At 37.7% G+C, this 19,830-nt stretch overlaps 1 pseudogene; it reads right to left on the reverse strand.

The window, feature by feature from the left end:
- The window catches only part of LOC119802999, a 163,575-nt pseudogene that overhangs the window by 40,904 nt on the left and 102,841 nt on the right, over nucleotides 1-19,830 (reverse strand).

The following is a 19,830-nucleotide window of genomic DNA, read 5'->3' on the forward strand; positions in this document are numbered from 1 at the left end:
AAGGAAAAGTTGCAATGACATTGGAGATGGCAAGATGAAATGGTAGACGTTAACAAACAAATCACGAAGATATGCGACCCTGATTGTCTCAGCTATCAGTTGTTTATAAAATCTTCCATGGTTATCATTGTGAACTACATTATCTCTATGGGATGAAAATAAAGTAATGATGACAAAAGCAGAGATAGGGGAAACAGTGATGGAAACACTTTCTTGTGCCTATGATTTTTACCTCTGGACAGCCAGAGCATTATCCACATTAGATGTCTGCTGATTTCTCCTCATAGACATGCTTATATTGCAATGTATCATTGTGTGGTCTTCTAGGAGTGCTCTCTATTTTCTTAATTTATTAATATACAGAGTTTACTTACTCATGCATTTTTCAGTATTTCGTATCTGGCCAAGTTATTACTGAATGTTTATTATATATATATGTATACATATAATGTATATATATAATATATATTATATATGTATATAATACACACACATTATATGTATACATATATATATACATATATATCAAAGGGTAGAGCTCTGCTTTTAAGAACAATGCATGAATTTTAGAGACCACATTCTTTGCTATGAAAACTAGAAAGATTTACCAAGAATAGGTAGGGAATGCTACCATTTTGTAGTATCCACTGTTGGAGAAATAAAAGAAGAAAAAAGAGTTTCTACCTGATGAGCATTGATTTCTAAAATCATTTTAGACTAATTTATTTTGTCTTATGCACATAAGTGTTTTTGCTTGAGTGTATGATTTTGAACTACATTGTCAAGTCTGTGGTTCTTCTTAAAATTGTTCACCTATGTTCCCAAAAACTAATATGTTGCACATATGTGGGTCCTGAATCAGAACCAAGATGCTGAACACAGTTTGGTTGATCTTAAAAACAAACCCTTGTCATTTATGTAGAGTGCAGGAGAGATGTAGTGATGTTAACACTATTGAATGCTTTTTTTCTGATTTTCATGATTAATTAGGATATGTTAATTGACTGAGGACAAGTTCTTGAGGATGGATTGATTGGACACAGCCTACAACTAACCATTAAGTCAAGAAACAATGTGGAAATTTGTGGGTTTCTTAAAAGAACAAACATATATTTTATATATGTTCTTAATAGAACAAACATATTTTTTAAACTGTTGCAATACCACAACAAGAAAATGCCAGAATTCTGTTGGCTTTACCTGTAACCTGTGTACTTTCCCTTTCAGAGACAAGTTCATCTTACCCTCAGTCTCCCCCTTCATGCCTCCTCACATCCCCCGTCTCTCTCTCTCACTCTCTCTCTTTCTCCCTGAATATCCATATTCTGAACTGGCTTGTCCTCCTTGTTTCCCCCTCCCCTTCCTCTCTCTCTTTTTCTCTCTCTCTCTTTCTCTCTCTCTCTCTCTCTCTCTCTCTCTCTCTCTCTTTCTCTCTCTCTTTCTCTATCTCTTTCTCTCTCTTTCTCTCTGTCTCTTTCTCTCTCTCTCCCTTTCCCTCTTACTATCATAATCCACTTACTTTTATATTCTTCCTAATACTCACTAAATAAACTCTGTACCCAAGCTCCGTCCACAAGGTGCATCTGCTTCTCTCCCACTCTCTGTGGTCTCCCTCCCAGCAGTGTACTTGCCAGAGTCATACCACTCCTAAAGTTTTCATTGGTCCTGTGAATCAGATAAGCCACACATGTTATGTTAAAAACCAGTACAGCCAATCTTGGAAAAAATTCTCCAGGCAAATTATATTCTGTGGTCATAACTTAAAATATATACCTGATAAACAGCCCTCACCACTCAGAGATCATGGATAATATGGCATTTAAATGTTTAATTGTTAAAAGCCTTTTCATAACACAGAGACAGGTTGGTTCCTAGCAGCAGCATCCCATTGCCTCCAAAGAATACATTAGGCATATGATCACAGAACAACATCCATCCGCAATTCGCTTCATGAAGTGAAAGTGCTAACCACTGTGTAGAACTGCCTTTCAACTAAACTCCTGAACATCTCCAGACAGTGGATCAAATTGACTAGAATAAACAGCATAGCTGCTCAGGGCAAGTAGGCTTGTCTTCCTACAGATTTCCTAATCCATAGAGTCTTCTAAAGCCTGGCAGGCCCTGCTCCAACAGAAGACAAATACAACACTGATGCTTCTGCACTTGATGACCATGGAGGAACCTAAGGTGTGGCTCTAGGGAGTCAGTTGAGTAAGTTCTCTGTCTTTTAAAATTCAATAATCATGTAAAAATGTGTCCTTTTGAAGACCTCTGATGCAATTTGATGGATGAGAGGTTTTTCCAGTTTAAAAGGACAACCTCACCTAACAAATTTCAGTATAGTTTCTTACCATCTTCCTAATAAAAGGTGCTTTAAGATATACAAATGCAGGTTATTAAAGTGTGTACCTGCAAAATTATAAAGCTCTCAGGACATATACAAGTTACAAATTTCTCTGTCATGCTGCATTTTATACTCTTATCAAGATTTTAATTATCTTTGGTTGTTTTCTAAAGATAATTTTCATTAAGCAAAAACATTTGTCACAGTCATTCTGGCATAAATATGCTGCTCTTTATACAAACTCAAATAATATTTGTGAGTATAATGGAATCAAATTTAAGCATTCACCTTAAACAAGTCAGACACACAGCTCTCTCACCTGAAACAGGTCAGACATACACTTCTCTCAATTCTGTGATCCTGACACCCTACTTTTCCTTAATTACCAGGATCTAAAGAAAAGTTTTTTTTCCTAAACTTAATCTTGTTCTCTGTGCTGCCAACACCCTGCCTGGTCAAAGAGACACTGAACAATTCCATATCCCAAACCCAGGACAGGAGCAAAGCAACCATCTACGCCAGAATGTGACCAACACCCAGCTTTTTCAGATCTTTTTAGACTCCTAATAACCACAAAGCAGCAGGAAGTAGTGAAGAACTCGATAGGCCCATCCCTGTTAGCTGTTGAGCCTACCTCCTTGTCTTTTTATTATAAAAGTAAGATGGAAATGTTATAACCTTATAATTCTTTTGACCTTTCCTGTGAACTAGGTACCCTGTCCCTTTAAGAGACAAATTCCAACCCAACTTCAATTTCCCCCTGCTCACCAACACAAGCTAATTCTCCCTATCTTCTCACTCTCTCTCTCTTTCTCTCTGTCTCTTTTTCTCTCTCTTCCTGCCTTATTGCTGAAGAGTTAGGCATTGCCTCTTCTTTTGCTCTTCTCTCTCTACCTCTATCTCCTCTTTCTCTCTCTCTCTTCCCTCCATAATTCCCTTACATTTATATCCTTCACAATACCCACTAAATGAATTCTATACCAAAGCCCTCTCTGCATGCCATATCTGTCTGTCTTCTATCCACTGCGTCCTCCCACCAACCTGGGGACCTGCCAGGGTCATGCCACTGTAAATTTTTCAGTAAGTCTAAATTTAGACAAAATGTAGAAGATTTTTCCAGCTGCTGGAATCAATTTGCTTAAGGTAAAATATGCTATCATTTCACTTACCTAATTTCTAATTTTTTTTCTTGGTGAAACTGAAGAATGAGTGTTTTGATTTTGTTTTAAACCTTTAGTGTTTTAGTTATGGTTTCTATTGCTATGAAAAAAAAAACATTGACCATGGTAACTCTTAAAAGGAAAACATTTAATTGGGGTGGCTCACTGTATGAGCCATCTGGGAAAACTCCAAACTCTTTCTCCTTGTCTGATGTCAAAACCCTCTTTATGTCTTCATCTTTATTCATCTCTGTTGACTGTGCCAAACTTCTTTCTCTTGGACTGGCTACATTCCCTGTTAGCAGCTATCCTTAGCATATATCCTATTACTGACATCTCTAACATCTTGGGTTCTCCAAGGCAATCCAGGTTCATGTCAGAGCTTCATGAAATGGTATCTCTTTACCCCATTTAAGCAAACTCCTGATCTATGTTCAACCTCAGCATTTACCTTAGGCATGGACACAAACTCTTTTATCTATGATAAACTCTGAAGACAGAATCATGTGCCCAAAGCTGCCAAGTTCTACTGTTTGTCAGGGATGGAACATGCTACCCTCATTTTCTCCATCTCTCTGTTTTTCATAGCTTTGTTCATGGACCAGGCTTGGTTCTCCTGAAACTTGCTCTGTAGCACAGGTAGGCCTTAAACTCAGAGATTTGCTAGAGTCTTACCTTCTAAGTGCTAGGACTAAAGGTGTGACCATCCACAACTAGTTCTAAGCTTTTTCTTAGATCCTATTCACAAGTTGGAAACTTAGCTGTGTGGGATCTTGCTTCTGAGTTCACAACTCCCAAAATGACATTTCTTAAACTGTTAATCTTCTTGAACACAGGATTTTGCTCCATCCTACTTCTTGCTGTTCTTTTTCTCCTAAAATTCATATTTTGTAATTGACCTTGCCCAACTTGTTCCTTTTCATTAAAAATCTTACTGAGAGATAACACTAATAATCAGACTATAGGGTCAGTAGTAGGCCCTTTGATATTTCTTCTTCCAATGAAATTAATCCACAATTCATTACTTTAGCCTCAGGAAGATTCTTCAAACAAGGCCAAAAAAAAAGCTACGGTTTTCACCAAGATATAGCAGGACCAGTTTCCAGAACAATCTAATTTTCTTAAGCTCTGAAACCTCTTGATCCCTAGAGTTCATCAAATTGCATTCAGCACCACTGTCTTCCATGATCCTACTAGCATTGCCCAGTGAAATCACAGTTAAAGTATCCCATTGCTTTCCTATATAAACTCCCAAAGTCCATATTACTCTAAACAAAAACACGGGGAGGCCTTTCACAGCAGTACCCCAGTCCCTAGTGTCAGCTTTTATCTTAGTTAGAGATTCTATTTCTGAGAAGACAAACCATGACCACAACTCTTTTGAGGAAAATACATACTTTGTTGCTTGCTTACAGTGTCGTAGGTTCAGTTCAATATCACCATGGTGGGTAGCATGGTGGCATGCTGGAGATGTAGCTGAGATTCTTATATTGTACAAACAACAGAAAGTCAATAGAGACACTGGACTGTTATAGGAGGCCGCTTGTTTGTTCCCGGATGCTCAGCCTCAAATCAACCACACAGAAATTGTATTAATTAAATCACTGCTGGTCCCATTCGCTCTAGTTTCTCATTGGTTGACTCTTAACCCATCTCTATTAATCTGTGTATTACCATGTGGCTGTGGCTTTCTGAATATAGTTCCAGCATCTATCTCCAGTGAGGCTACATGGCTTCTCCTTGACTCTGCCTTCTTTCCCCCAGGATTCAGTTTAGTTTTCTCCACCTACCTAAGTTCTGCCTTGCTACAGGTTTAAAGAAGTTTCTTTTTATCAATAGTAATCTCAGCATGCAGAGGGAAATCTCACATCTTTGGATAGTATTCTGGCATGAAACCTCAAAGTCCATACCCACAGTGATATACACGTCCTCTGTCAAGGTCATTGAAACTCCAACAAGGACACACCTCTTAATAGTTCCACTGTTTATGAGATTATGGGGGCCAATTACATTCAAAGTGCCACATCTAGGAAATGTGATCATTAATAATTTTACCTCTCAGCCCTCCACAAAGAATCTTCTTTTTAAATTATACAGAGGCTACTGTAGTTTTCCTTTGTTGTTCAAAATGAAAAGAACAAGTGCCCAACTCTATTAAGTACATTGAGAATGTAAGAGTGATACAAAAGTGTCAGAGAACTTTGTGGAAGTAGAGGCAGAAAACTTTAAAGAAAAAAACAACTAAATTTAAAACTTTTAAATGATGAGTATAAAATAACAGTATGTTAAACATTCACTACTTTCTTCATATGTATATATTTATTTCATTAAAGTAAATACATACACACACAGACACACACACAAATATATATATATATATATATATATATATATATATATATATATATATATAGAGAGAGAGAGAGAGAGAGAGAGTAAAGAGGAAATCTTGTTAAAAGGATTCCAGTGAAAAAGGGTATAGATATTAAAGAAATTAATGGGATACATGCATAAAAGTCAAATAATAAAGACTAATGAAATGACTCAGCAGATAATGGTATTGATGTTCAACCTTGGCAATTAAAGTATGATCTCTGGAACAAATATAAAAGTACATGTACAAAACTAAATATACAAATTCTTCTCTGAGATTCACATATATTCAAAGTACAAATGCATACAAACATTGACATACACGTACACACACTATAAAGATTAATCTTCCATGTCTTGTGGTAGATTGATTTCCAGTTTTCTGAGAAACAGTCACACTGACTTACAATGTGACTGTACAAATTTGAGCTACCACCAGCAATGGAGGAGTGTTTGCTTTTCTCCACATCCTCTCTGTATGAGCTGTCAACATGTTTTTGATCTTAGCAATTCTGACAAGTATAAGGTAGAATCTCAGAGTCATTTTAATTGTCATTTCCATTATTGCTAAGGATGTTAAACATCTTCATAAGTGTTTTAGATATTCAAAATTCTTCTGTTGAGAATTCTTTGTTGAGAACTGTACCCCATTTTGAATTGGATTTCTTGGTTTGTTGATATCTATGTTCTTGATTTCTTTATGAATTTTGGAAATCAGAAATCTGTCAGATGTACAGTTGGTAACAATCTTTCCCTATTATTTATGCTGGTAATTTGTCTTACTTATGGTGTCCTTTGCCTTACAGAAACTGTTCAATTTTATGAGGTCTCATTTATTAATTATCTATCATAGTGCCTATTCTATTGGTGTTCTCTCCAGGAATATCCAGTACAAATGTGTTTGTGAGTATCTCCCACTTTGTCTTGCATCAGGTTTAGTATATGTGGGTTTATGTTGAGCCCTTTGATCCACATAAACTTGAGTCGTATGCAGAGGGATACATATGGATTTACTAGCATTCATCTACATGATTCCTTCCAGTTAGACCAGCACCATTTATTTAAGATGCTTTCTTTATTCCATTGTATAATTTTTGCTTCTTTGCAAAACATGTGTCTCCAGAGGTTGTAGGTTTACATCTCAATCTTTGATTTCATTCCAATGATTCACCTATCTGTTTTATACTAATCTCATGTAATTTTTATTACTTTAGCTCTGTAGAAGTGCTAGAAATCAGTGATGGTGATACCTGTGGAAGTTCTTGTACTTTGCAGGGTTCTTTAAACTATCCTGGATTTTCTGTTTTTCTATATGTTGTTGAGTATTGTTTTTTCAAGTTCTGTTAAGAATTGTATTGAGATATTAATTTTGGCAAAGCAGATCTACAGCACTTTAGTTTCCCTAGCTATCTAGTGTCAGTTATCAATATTTGAAAGTATATTGAGATTGAAAGGTTACAGGAGTATATTTTCAGATTACTTAGCACATAGATCATGTAGGGCTTGAGCACACTGGGTGGCTATGTATGCATGTTGCCTGAATGCTTGATGCCTCATGTGCAGCCATAGAACCAAGAAGTGTCAGATCCTGGGGTGGCTAAGCATTCTGCCAGAACATTGTCCTCTTTGGTTGGAAGAAACCCTAACTGTTAGGATTCATTGTATTGTTTCATTCTTAGGCAAAACAATAGTATTTGTGTTTTCCCTAGGAACATATGCTACTTAATCTCATTTACTTGGCAACAAGAGCAACGTCAAGAATGTGTTCTGTATCACGGAATGGACCAAAATTCAATCAAAAAATGGTTTCTTAATCTCACAACATTTGTTCCACTATTACAACAATGTATCATGTAGGCAAGTCCACGGTTTACTTCAAAGGATCAAGAGCTGTGTTGGTGTTAAATGTCTTCTTGGGAGCAATTATAACACCTTGCAATATGAGAAATGCTATCAAGGAGCCATGAAGTAACCAACTCAGATTCTCCATAAACAGTCAGAACTATAATTGTTAATCATGGAAATAAGGTCTTTGTTTGTATAAAAAACATTAGCCTGCAATATGGTATTAATTACTTAGGAATCACACCGGGAGACTTTGGTCAAGAAATCTATTAAGAGGAGTGGGACTGAACCAGCTACATAGGCTGGACTGATCCAGAGAAAACAAGCTCCACAGGAGCAGAATCCAGGAGCCAATTCGAAATGGATCAAAGGCCTCAAGCTAAAGCCAGTTTGAAGCATTCATGATAACAAGTCAGATACACAGCTCTCTCACCGGAAACAGGTCAGATATACCATTCTCTCAATTCTGTGTTCCAGACACTTTCCTTTTCCTCAATTACCAGGACCTAAAATAAAGTTTTTCTTCCTAAACTTAATCTTGTCCTCTGCACTGCCAACACCCTGCCTGGTCAAAGAGACACTGAACAATTCCATATCCCAAACTCAGGACTGGAGCAAAGCAACCAGCTGCCCCAGGATGAGACCAACACCCACCTTTGTCAGGTCTCCTAGGACTCCTAAAATCCACATTAAATTTTATAGAATCGAAAGTGGGAAGTCCACTTGAACGCACTGGCACAGGAGATCACTTCCTAAATATAACCCCCGCAGCACAGACACTGAGAGAAACAATTAATCAATGAAACCTCCTGAAACTGAAAAAACTTCTGTAAAGCAAAGCCATGGTCAACAAGACAGAATGAGGGCCTGCAAAATGGGAAAAGATCTTTACCAATCCCACATAAAACAGACGTTTAATCTCCAAAGCATACAAAGAACTCAAGAAATTTGTCATCAAAAGAACAAATAATTCAATAAAAAATGGTATACAGACCTAAACAGAGAACTCTCAAGAGAGGAATCTAAAATGGCTGAAAGACACTAAGGAAATGCTAAAAATGCTTAGTAGTCAGAAAAATGCAAATCAAAACAACTCTGAGATTCCATCTTATAACTGTAAGAATGGCCAAGATCTCTGTGAGTTCGAGGCCAGCCTGGTCTACAAGAGCTAGTTCCAGGACAGGCTCTAAAAAAGCTGCAGAGAAACCCTGTCTCGAAAAACCAAAAAAAAAAAAAAAAAAAAAAAAAAAGAAAAGATCAAAAACACTGATGACAACTTATGCTGGAGAGGTTGTGGGGTAAAGGGAAGACTCCTGCATTGCTGGTTGGACTGAAAGCTAGTACAGCCCCTTTCGATGTCAGTGTGGTGATTTCTCAGAAAACTAGGAAAAAAAAATTTCTCAAGACCCAGTAATACCTCTTTTGGATCTTATATCCAAATGATGCTCAATCGTTCCACAAGAACAATGTGGATAGAAAACAGTATCTATTTTCTTTCACTTTGTAGGTCTATTTAAATTGTTTATCTGCTCTTGATTTAAATTTGCTGTGTGGTAGCTATCTAGAAAATTGTCCGTTTCTTATATATTTTCAAATTTTGTGGAGTACAGGTTTTTGTAGTATGATCTAATAATTCTATGGATTTCTTCAGAGTTTGTTGGTATGTCCTTTTTTCATTTCTGATTTTGTTAATTTGGTAGTTCTCTCTTTGTCTCATTGATATTTGTCTTGTTCTTTTTTTTTTTCCTATTTTATTGGTTTCAGCTCTCAATTAGATTATTTCCTGTCTTCTACTCCTTCTGAGTGAGTCTGCTTCTTTTTGTTCTAGAGCTTTCAGGTATGCTGTTTAGTCACTAGAGTGAGCTTTCTCTACTTTCTGTAAGCACTTAGTGCTATGTACTTCCTCTTAGCACTGTATCCAAAGTGTCCCATTGGTTTGGGTATGTTGTGTCTTCATTTTCATTGAATTCTAGCATTGTTACAGAGTATGTGGTCAATTTTAGAGAAGTTTCCATGAGGTACTGAGAAGAAGGAATGTTCTCTTGTGTTTGTGTGTGTTGTTTTGTGTTTCTACCTAAACCTGGAACTCTAGAACATGGTTCATATACCATTTTTGCATAGTTGTGTGTCTTGTCACCAGATGATGAAAGAACCTCCTTTACCAACTGAAAATATTACATATCTCTGGCATCTTGCCCTCTACCTTCCACTTGTGGAAACAACTGTTAAGTCTACATCATTTTCTCAAGGTGATAGAGGCTTTTAGAACATATTTTGATCTTAATTGAGGCTGAGTGTTAATATTAGTAATTAATATTGGTCTTAAGAAACCTGCCATTGCCCTGGAGATTTTTTTCAGTGGTTAAAGCCAATGAATACTCTTCCAAAGAGCCTGTGTTCAGTTTATAGCACTTACATCTGTGCTGAGAAGGACCTGAGACACCAGTCCCAGGGCATCAGTGGGACTCTGCTGCCCTCCCCATGATCTGCAGACAGTGCATTACACATACATCTATCCAAACACTGATACAATCTAGCAGAAAATAAAATCAAGTTATTTTAAAATCTGTCTTTGCAATTGACATTTTTTTTTATTTTCTAGACATAGTAAATTTGGTCTATATAGAAAAATTTCTAGTAAAACTGAGGCAGATGATGGAATTTATTGTCACATGTTTAAGGCAGGATCTCTTAATCTTTTTCCACACCATTAAATAGTGAGCTTGGGGTAATGTTCCTATTATTACTTTTCCAGTACTCATTGGATAATTTTCATCCCAGGTTGTTCTTTGTATACTTTGTGTAGTCTATATTTTCAGTATTTTATATGGTAGTATATTTAAAGAGAAACACACGCACACATACACAAACACTACTTATATTCCTAAATATTTCCTGTGTCTGGATTGCATGCCATACACCTTTATTCCTATTAAAGGTATTTAACCTAACAAAAGTTCATATTTCCTGAACATTTTCGTAATTTTTTAGTCAGTTATTTAATAAATAAGATATGTTGTCCACTCTATATTGTAAGAAAGAAAATTTCTTTTTGGGTATTCTTTGTAGTTTTAGGACTATGAAATTATTAGGTTAATTTTCTTTGTTTTTTGGGTTTGGATTTTTTGGAGGGTTGTTTTGTTTTACTTTTTTCTTTAGTTTTTAAAGAAAGGTTTTGTTCTGTAGTTTTGGAGCCTGTCCTCTAACTAGCACTTTTACATCAGGCTGGCCTCAAAATCATAGAGATCCATATCTTTTTGATTTCCCACTGCTGGAATTAGAGGTATGTGTAACCACTGTTAGGCATAGGAGTATGAACTCCTAAGTCAGTTGAAATTTAAGTGTGAGATGAGACATGAATTTTTATGTGGATATCATATTCTCCAAGCTATAGTTATTAGAAAATAAAAATATTCCTTTATAATTCATTGCCTTGTCAATCTTTCAAAATAAGATGACACGTTATTTAAATATTTACTGGAAACAGCAAAGTCACTTGTTGCAGAGAGTCTTTATACTAGTACCACAAACTCCTGATGCTCTCATGTTGAGATGTATTTTTAAATAGAGTTATAGGAATATGCTTTTCTCAAGACAATTCAGGCTTTATAGTTTCATATGGTACCATATAAATTTCTGTGTTAATTTGTCCATCATTGTTAATGCTTTTGACAAGAACAATACTTTCTTCAAACCTAGAGTCTGTAACCTATTTAGATAATATAGATTAATATAGATATTTTATGCTATTTGTGGCTATCGTGAAAGGTGACACTTCTCTGATTTCTTTCTCTGCTTCCTTATCATTTGTATATAGGAGGGCCACTGATTTTTTGGAGTTGATCTTGTATCCCACCACGATACTAAAGGAGTTTATCAGCTGTAGGAGTTCTTTGGTGGAGTTTTTCAGGTCGCTTATGTACACTATCATATCATCAGCAAATAACGAAAGTTTAACTTCTTCCTTTCCAATTCGAATCTCCTTGATCCCCTTGTTTTGTCTTATTGCTATTGCTAGAACTTCAAGCACTATATTGAAGAGATAAGGAGAGAGTGGACAGTCTTGTGTTCCTGAATTTAGTGGGGTGGCCTTGAGTTTCTCTCCATTTAATTTGGTGTTAGTGGTCAGCTTTCTGTAAATAGCCTTTATTATATTTAGGAATGACCCCTGTATCTCTAATCTCTCCAAGACATTTATCATAAAGGGGTGTTGAATTTTGTCAAATGGTTTTTCTGCATCTAATGAGATGATCATATGTTTTTTACCCTTCAGTTTATTTATATGATGGTTTGATAGATTTTCATATGTTGAACCAGCCCTGCATCTCTGGGATGAAGCCTACTTGATCATAGTGGATAATTTTTCTAATGTGTTCTTGGATTCTGTTTGCCATTATTTTATTGAGAATTTCTGCATCGGTGTTCATGAGTGAGATTGGCCTGTAATTCTCTTTCTTGGTTGAGTCTTTGTGTGGTTTAGGTATCAGGGTAATTGTAGCTTCATAAAAGGAATTTGGCAATGACTGTTTTGTTTCTATATTATGAAATACCTTAAGGAGTATAGGTATTAGGTCTTCTTGGAAGTTCTCGTAGAATTCTGCATTGAACCCATCAGGTCCTGGGCTCTTTTTGGTAGGGAGGTTTCTGATAACCGTTTCTAATTCTTCGCGACTAACAGGACAATTTAGAGCATTTACCTGGTCCTGGTTTAACTTTGGTATATGGCACTTATCTAAAAAAGTGTCCATTTCTTTTACATTTTCCAATTTTGTGGCATACAGGCTTTTGTAGTAAGATCTAATGATTCTCTGAATTTCCTCTGTGTCTGTGGTTATGTCCCCTTTTTCATTTCTGATCTTATTAATTTGTGTGTTCTCTCTCTGCCTTTTGATTAGTTTGGCTAGGGGTTTGTCAATCTTATTGATTTTCTCCAAGAACCAGCTTTTTGTTTCATTGATTCTTTGGATTGTTTTCTGTGTTTCTATTTTGTTGATTTCTGCCCTCAATTTGATAATTTCCAGTCTTCTACTCCTCCTAGGTGAGTCTGCTTCTTACTTTTCTAAAGCTTTCAGGTGTGCTGTTAAGTCTCCACTGTGTGCTTTCTCTGTTTTTTTTAAGTGGGCACTTTGTGCTATGAACTTTCCTTTTAGCACTGCTTTCATAGTGTCCCATAAGTTTGAGTATGTTGTGTCTTTATTTTCATTAAATTCAAGAAAGACTTTAATTTCTTTCTTTATTTCTTCCTTGACCCAGGTGTGGTTCAGTAGTTGACTGTTCAGTTTCCATGAGTTTGTAGGCTTTCTGGGGGTAGCATTGTTGTTGAATTCTAATTTTAATCCATGGTGATCCGATAAGATGCAGGTGGTTACTAATTTGTTTTTTGTAACTGTAAAAGTTTGCTTTGTTACCGAGTATGTGGTCAATTTTCGAAAAGGTTCCATGAGCCGCAGAGAAGAAGGTATATTCTTTCCTGTTTGGGTGGAATGTTCTATAGATGTTTGTTAAGTCCATTTGGTTCATTACCTCTATTAAGTCTCTTAATTCTCTGTTAGGTTTCTGTCTAATTGACCTGTCCATTGGTGAAAGAGGAGTGTTGAAGTCTCCCACTATCAGTGTGTTTGGTTTGATGGCTGCCTTGAGTTCTAGTAATGTTTCTTTTATATAAGTGGGATCTTTTGTATTAGGGGCATGGATATTCAGGATTGAGACTTCATTCTGATAGATTTTTCCTGTAATGAGTATAAAGTGTCCCTTTCCATCTCTTCTTATTGATTTTAGTTTGAAGTCAACTTTGTTAGAAATTAGTATGGCCACACCCGCTTGTTTCTTAGGTCCATTTGCTTGATAAACCTTTTCCCAACCCTTTACTCTGAGTAGATGTCTGTCTTTGTGGTTGAGGTGTGTTTCTTGTAAACAGCAGAATGTTGGATCTTGTTTTCGTATCCAATCTCTTAGCCTGTGCCTTTTTATAGGTGAATTGAGTCCATTGATATTAAGTCATATCAATGACCAGTGGATGTTAACTCCGGTTGTCATTTTTTATTTGGTAGTAGAGATTGTGTGTTTCCTTTCTTTGAGATGTGCTGGTGAAGGGTCACTAGATGTCTGAGTTATTTTGGGCAATGCTGGACTCCTTTGTTTGTGAATTTCCTTCTATTGCTTTCCGTAAGGCTGGATTTGTGGCTATGAATTGTTTAAATTTGTTTTTATCCTGTAATATTTTGTTTTCTCCGTTTATAGTGAATGAAAGCTTAGCTGGGTATAGTAATCTGGGCTTGCATTCATGGTCTTTTAGTTTCTGCAAAACATCTATCCAGGACCTTCTGGCTTTCATGGTTTCCATAGAGAAGTCAGGTGTTAGTCTGATAGGTTTTCCTTTATATGTTACTTGACCTTTTTCCTTTGCAGATCTTAATACTCTTTCTTTATTCTGTATGTTTTGTGTTTTGATTATAATATGGCTAGGGGATTTTTTTTTTTCTTTTCATGGTTTATTTTTTTTTTATATTTAAAAATTTCCATCTCCTTCCCTCCTCCTCCCCCCTCCCTCCCCTCCTCCTCCCCCTTCCCTCCCCTCCTTCTCCCCCTTCCCTCCCCTCCCCTCCACCCATACTTCCCCTCCCTCCTTTTCAAGGCCAAGGAGCCATCAGGGTTCCCCAGTCTATGCTAAGACCAATGTCCTCCCAACTCCCCCCAGATTCAGGAAGGTGATCGATCAAGCTGAGAAGGCTCCCACAGAGCCCGTCCATGCAGAAGAATCAGAGCCCAGAGCCATTGTCCTTTGCTTCTCAGTCAGCCCCCGCTGTTGGCCACATTCAGAGAGACGGGTTTGGTCGCATGATCCATCAGTCCCATTCCAACTGGAGTTGGTGATCTCCCATTAGTTCTGTCCCACCGTCTACCCTCTGCAGGCTTGTGTCTCCCAAGCTTTCCCTAGTGTTCTCAGGTGTCCTGCTCCTGTTCTAAGGCCATCCACCCAAAGGGGTCAGACTCTGGCCTCCAGGCAGGTCTGAGGATTCCTGTGGAGGGGTGCTGGCTCCTTCAGATTGTGCTGCCAGGTTCGTTGTGTGGTATTCCATCCCGCCCTGCCCCCACCTTGGCCCTTTTGTCTGGGCTGCGACCCTGGGCTGCCTGGAATCCCTGATCCTGTGCCCTGACATTCCATCTGAACTGGTGAGTGAATGCGGACCCTGGGGCAACCTGCCCTGGAAGAGAGCACAGACCCCCCTACACCCACTTCCCTCTGCAGGCTTGTGTCTCCCAAGCTTTCCCTAGTGTTCTCAGGTGTCCTGCTCCTGTTCTAGGGGATTTTTTTTTTGATCCTGTCTATTTGGTGTTCTGTAAGCTTCTTGAACCTTAATAGGAATATCTTTCTTTAGATTTGGGAAGTTTTCTTCTATAATTTTATTAAATATATTTTCTGGACCATTGAGCTGTAATTCTTCTCATTCTTCTATGCCTATTATTCTTAGGTTTGGTCTTTTTATTGTGTCCCAGATTTCATGAATGTTTTGTGATGAGAATTTGTTGGATTTGCTGTTTTCTTTGATCAGTGCTTTTATTTTCTCTATGGTATCTTCAGAATCTGAGATTCTTTCTTCTATCTCTTGTATTCTGTTGGTTATGCTTGTTTCTGTAGTCTCCGTTCGTTTACATAGATTTTCCATATCCGGCTGGCCCTCGGGTTGTGTTTCCTTCCTTGCCTCCATTTCAGTTTTCAAGACTTGCACTGTTTCCATTATCTGTTTGATTGTTTTTTCTTGGTTTCCTAGGATATTATTTACGGATTTACTCAATTCTTCAAACTTCTTGTTATTCTTCTCGTCCATTTCCTTAAGGGAGTTTTTCACCTCCTGTTTAAGGGACTCTATTACTTTCATAAAGTCAATTTTTTCTACTTATTCTTGATTAGTGTGTTCATGTCCTCCTGTTATAAGTTCACTGGGTTCTGGTGCTTTCATGTTGTTTTTCAAATTGTTGGAGGAATTCTTGCATTGACGCCTGCCCATTTCTTCCTCTGAATAATCCCCTTTGGGTCTTCTTTTAGAAGTTCAATTCCCCCCAATGAATTCAATTCACCCACCCCAATGAATGATGGATCCTCTGGCAGACTGTCAGGTCTCCTTGCAGGCCAAGCAGTTCGCTGACAAAGGGCCTGCCTTGCTGCAGGCAGGCTAATGAAGGAGGGGACCTCCCACCGGCCTGGGTGCACTCAATTCCAGGTCCCCAGCTCCCAAACAGGCTGAGCTGTGGGATTTTGTGGCCCCAAAGACGGGAGGATGAGGCGGGGTAGGGGGTTCTGGGTGCAAACTGGGAAGGGACAGGTCCTGTTATTTTTCTTGTAACATTTGTTGTATTTGCTCTACATTTTGCTGTCAGGTATTGATCTCCAGAGCTTTATCCATTCTTACCTAGTACTCTAGTGGTATTTGGCAATATCATTCCACTAATTCAAGTAATTTTTAAGGATAAATTTCCCTATCACCTATGCCATAGTTTTCTAATAAGCAAGTGTAATATTTTTCATAATCTCTCTTATTTATGGCCATTCTCTCCAATTTGGTAGGTATTATTCTGATTCTCAACATCAGCGCATAGCAAATTGAAATTAAAAGTCTTAATTACTTGAACGTTATCATTCACTGTAATTTCTACAATAGGTGCTCTACTCATAGTGGGTAAGTATGTTGAGATCAAATAAGAGTCCATACTGAAGATCCAGGGGGAAATATGAGATGGGTGAAAGAATTTGTCTCCAATCTCATAACAAGAGCTGACACCTAAATCTCTGATTATATTTCAAAACTTATCTTCTTTGTGTCTTAAATTATAACACTACTTCTGGACAAGAAGAGAGATTTAGAGTCCCTCACAGGCTACCTAAAATCAATAGTTCATGTGACCTCTCTCTCTCTCTCTCTCTCTCTCTCTCTCTCTCTCTCTCTCTCTCTCTCTCTCTCTCTCTGTATACTGTGTTTTCTTTATGCTATCAGTCATTTCTTCCAGAACAGGAACTCTAGAACATTGTTCATATACCATTTTGGCATAGTTGTGTGTCTTGTCACCAGATGATGGAAGAACCTCCATGACCAACTGAAAATATTACATATCTCTGGCTTCTTGCCCTCTATCTTCCACTTGTGGAAACAACTGTTAAGTCTACAACATTTTCTCAAGGTGATTGAGGCTTTCAGAACATGTTTTGCTCTTAATGGAGGCTGAGTGTTAATATTACTAATTAATAATGGCCTTAAGAAAACTGTCATTGCCCTGGAGATTATCTTACTGCTTAAAGCCACTGAATACTCTTCGAGAGGGTCTTGGTTCAATTTACAACACCTACATCTGTGCTGAGAAGGACCTGAGACACCAGTCCCAGGGCATCAATGGGACTCTTCTGCCCTCCCCATGATCTGCAGACACTGAGTTCCACATACATCTATCCAAACACTGATACAATCTAGCAGAAAATAAAATAAAGTCATTTTAAAATCCGTCTTTGCAATTGACATTTTTTTAATTTTGAAGACATTGTTTTTCAATAGGTAAGGATCCAGTCCTGGAACTGGCTCTGTAGGTGAGGCTGGCCTTGAACTCACAGAGAAAGGTCTCCCGATGTCTCCCAAGTGCTGGAAACAAAGGCATGTGCTACCATTGCCTGGCAACAATTATCATATTTGTGAAGTTAATTCAGTCTATTCAGAAAAACTCCTAGTAAAACTGAGGAAGATTTTGGAATTTATTGTCACACATTTAAACCAGGATCTCTTAATGCTTTTGCCACAACATTAAATAGTGAGCTCGGTGTAAAGTTCCAATTATTACTTTTCCAATTCTCATTGGATTATTTTCATCCCAGGTTGCTCTTTGTATACACTGTGTAGTCTGTATTTTCAGTATTTTTTATTTTAGTATATTCAAGGGAAAACGCACACAAATACACACACTACTTATATTCCTACACATTTCCTTTATCTGGATTGCATGCCATATACCTTTATTGCCATTAAAATTATTTACCCGACCATAAATTCATATTTCCTGAAAATCCTCATAAAATTTTAGTCAGTAATGTAATAAATAAGATATGTTGTCTACTCTAAATACTAAGAAAGTAATTTTTGGGGTATTTTTTATGGGGTAAAAGGTATGTAATTTTAGGCTGTAGATTTAGGACTATAAAATTATCAGGTTAATTTTTTTGTTTTTTGAGTTAGGGTTTTTTTTTTGGAGAGGTTGTTTTCTTTTATTTTTTGTTTAGTTTTTCCAGACAGGTTTTTTTCTGTAGTTTTGGAGGCTGTCCTGGAAATAGCACTTTTACATAAGGCTTGCCTCAAAATTATAGAGATCCATATCCCCTTGATTCCCCACAGCAGGAATTAGAGTTATGTGTAACTGCTGTTTGGCATAGGACTATGAACTCCTAAGTCAGTTGAAATTTCAGTGTGAGATGAGACATGAATTTGTATGTGGACATCATATTCCCCAAGCTATACTTATGAGAAAATAAAAAGATTCTCTTATATTTCATTGCCTTGTCAGTCTCTCAAAATGTGATGGCAAGTTATTTAAATATTTACTGGAAACAACACAGTCACTTGTTACAGAGAGTCTTTATACTAGTACCACAAACTCCTGATGTTCTCATGTTAAGATGTATTTTCAAATAGAGTTATATGAACATGCTTTTCTCAAGGCAATTCATGCTTTGTCGATTCCTATAGTCCCATATAAATTTCTGTGTTAGTTTGTCCAAGAGCAATAATTTCCTCAAACCTATAGTCTTTAACCCCAAAATCCATCCAAGAGACCAGATGCAATGAAAAAGCAACGAAACTTTTGAATTACAAGTTAACTTGGGTTCTCTATCCATCCAACAAAGCAGGTGAAGTAGGATAGACTCTCTAGCCACAGTGGGGTAAGGCATTCATTAGAGCTAGAGGCATGCCTTGCATCTGGGGGTCTGAAAGTTGCATAGTAACAGTCTCAGGATTGGGCTGGGGGAATCTGCCATGAGTTGATTGGTCAGATACAGCTGCAGAAAGTTGACTATAATAGGAGACTGCCTGGATTGCTAATGCTGTTGCTACCTTTGACCATTATCAGGAAAGTACATCTAGAGCCGCCAGCTAACTTCTCTGACTTCTGATTGGTTCCTTACCATATGGCGGATGTCTGGCAGTTTCTTCCCAGTGTTAGGAAAAAAAAAGGTCAGGCCCTAAGGTTAGAGGCTATGTGACAGTTCCCACCAGTGATTCAGGTAAGGTCAGAGACTCAGCACATCCTGTTGAGTCAGGGTCTTACATCTTGCTGTGTCTTTTCAGTAGGCAGTCAAGGCTGCCAAAGTGGAGGACTTGTGAGGGTGCCTTTTGATACTTTCATATTTGCTTCAATATCAACACAGATAAGTCCTTTAGGCATTTTGAGAGTTTTACCCCTGGATTTTGTAAGGTTCATTACCTATTATTCACAGTGTTAAAAACTTAGAGTTTATTTTTCTGGCTTGAACCTGAAGTGGAACTTACAGAATTGTTCAGTAATTTTTATTTTCCTTTTTTTTAGAACAAAAAGACATTTATTCAGTGTCATGATCAGACTATTACATTTAGCAATCAACAGCATCAGTAAGAAGAGGTCTACAGTAAAACCCTTTGCTGGAATGCTTTACACTTTCCACAGAACAGAAACTAAAATAACCTGTTATACAATTAGTCACAAATGCAGTAATTGAGTTTTTTTTTTAGAACTCTTTTTTTTTATTTTTTTTTATTTATTTTTTTCTCATGGTTTATTTTTTTTATATTTAAAAATTTCCATCTCCTTCCCTCCTCCTCCCCCCTCCCTCCCCTCCTCTTCCCCCTTCCCACCCCTCCTTCTCCCCCTTCCCTCCCCTCCCCTCCACCCATACCTCCCCTCCCTCCCTCTCAAGGCCAAGGAGCCATCAGGGTTCCCCACTCTATGCTAAGACCAAGGTCCTCCCAACTCCCCCCAGGTCCAGGAAGGTGATCGACCAAGCTGAGAAGGCTCCCACAGAGCCCGTCCATGCAGAAGAATCAGAGCCCAGCGCCATTGTCCTTTGCTTCTCAGTCAGCCCCCGCTGTTGGCCAC

The sequence above is a fragment of the Arvicola amphibius genome, chromosome 12, assembly GCF_903992535.2.
Source record: "Arvicola amphibius chromosome 12, mArvAmp1.2, whole genome shotgun sequence".
Classification (NCBI taxonomy): Eukaryota; Metazoa; Chordata; class Mammalia; order Rodentia; family Cricetidae; genus Arvicola; species Arvicola amphibius.